Consider the following 1,577-nt stretch of genomic DNA (forward strand, 5'->3'; position numbering starts at 1 on the left):
TCCTATGCCATTTGCCTTTTCCTTTCCTTTGCCATTTTGCCATTTGCAATTCCCTTTTTTCTTTGCGTTTTGGACTGACTCTGCCACTTACCTTTTTGTCTTTGCGTTTTTCTTTTGCCTTTCGCCTTTTCCTTTATGCTTTGTCTTTTGCCATAGCCATTTGCTTTGACCTGTTGCCTTTGCATTTTCAGGTTTCCTTTTGGTGTTTGACTTTGCCTTCTGTCATATGCTATTTGCATTTTTTCATTTACATTTGACAGTAGCATTTTCATTTTCATTTTGCATTTCCCTTTTGCCTTTGTCTTTTGTCCTCTGCCATTTTCCTTTTGCCTTTGCCTTTTGCATTTTGCCTCTTTCTCCGTTGAATTTAGCCTCAGGTTTGTTTTTCAAAATTCCATTTGCTTTTGCCCTTTGCCTTTGCAGTTTGCTTTTGGCGTTTTCCTTTGCCTTTTGTCCTGTGCCATTTGCCTTCTTTGTTTACCTTTGGCATTAGCTTTTTCATTTTACCTTTTTTGCATTTCCCTTTTGCCTTTGCCTTTTGTCTTACGCCACTTCCTTTTGACTTCGCCGTTTTCCTTTGCTTTTTGCCTTTGCGATTACGCTTTTTCTTTTGCTTCTTTCATTTGTTTTTACCAGTTGCCTTTGCATTTTCAGTTTTCCTTTTGGCGTTAGCCATTGCCTTCTGTCGTATGCAATTTGCCTTTTCCTTTGCTCTTTCATTTTTCCGTTTTCATTTCCCTGTTGCTATGGCCTTTTGTCCTAAGCCACGTACCATTTTCCTTTTGTTTATTGCCTTTTGCATTTTATATTTGTCTTTGCCTTTAGCATAATGCCTTTGCCTGTTGGCCTTGCTGGGTGCTTCTGCCCTTGTGTTTTGTATTTTCCCTTTGCCTTTTGCTTCAGCCCTTGGCTTTTGACCTTCCGTTTGCCCTTGCCTTTTTCTTTTGCCCTTGCCTTATAGCTTTGTCGTTGTGTTTTGTCTTTTCCCTCTGCCATTTGCTTTGGCCTGTTGCATTTTCCTGTTGCCTTTGCATTTGGCAGTTTGCTTGTGCTTTTGCCTTTGCATTTTACCTTCTATCCTATGCCATTTGGTTTTGCCGTTGCATTTTGCCATTGCCTTTTGCCCTTTTTATTTTTCATGTCTTGCTTTGCTGCTCCATCTTTGTTGCCATGGATTTCTTTTGAGTTTTGTGTCTAGTGCCGGGCATGTGGATTCTTTTTTTTTTTTTTTTCCTTTTCCATTCTTGGAGCTATTTTATCCTTCACTATGCGGTATTCCTTTGTGTTTCTCAGTGTTTGAAGCCATTTTGCTTTCCGTTCCTTGGCTTTTTAGTTCCTCAGCTTTCATTTCTCCTTCCTGGTTTTGCTTTGCTCTTTGGTTTTTCCTTCGTAACTTTGCCTTGTGTAGCCTTTGAATGTTCTTTCTTTGTTTCCAGGGCTCATCACTGTGGAGTGTTTTTATCTGTTTCTTTTAGTTAGACTCTTTGCTTTGCCATGATCTTGTGTTCTGGTGATTTGCTTGACGTTTGTATTTCTAGACCTTTGCTTTGCTCTGTTTTCCCTGTTTGTTTGGTATT

The sequence above is a fragment of the Coturnix japonica genome, unplaced genomic scaffold, assembly GCF_001577835.2.
Source record: "Coturnix japonica isolate 7356 unplaced genomic scaffold, Coturnix japonica 2.1 chrUnrandom688, whole genome shotgun sequence".
Taxonomy (NCBI): Eukaryota; Metazoa; Chordata; class Aves; order Galliformes; family Phasianidae; genus Coturnix; species Coturnix japonica.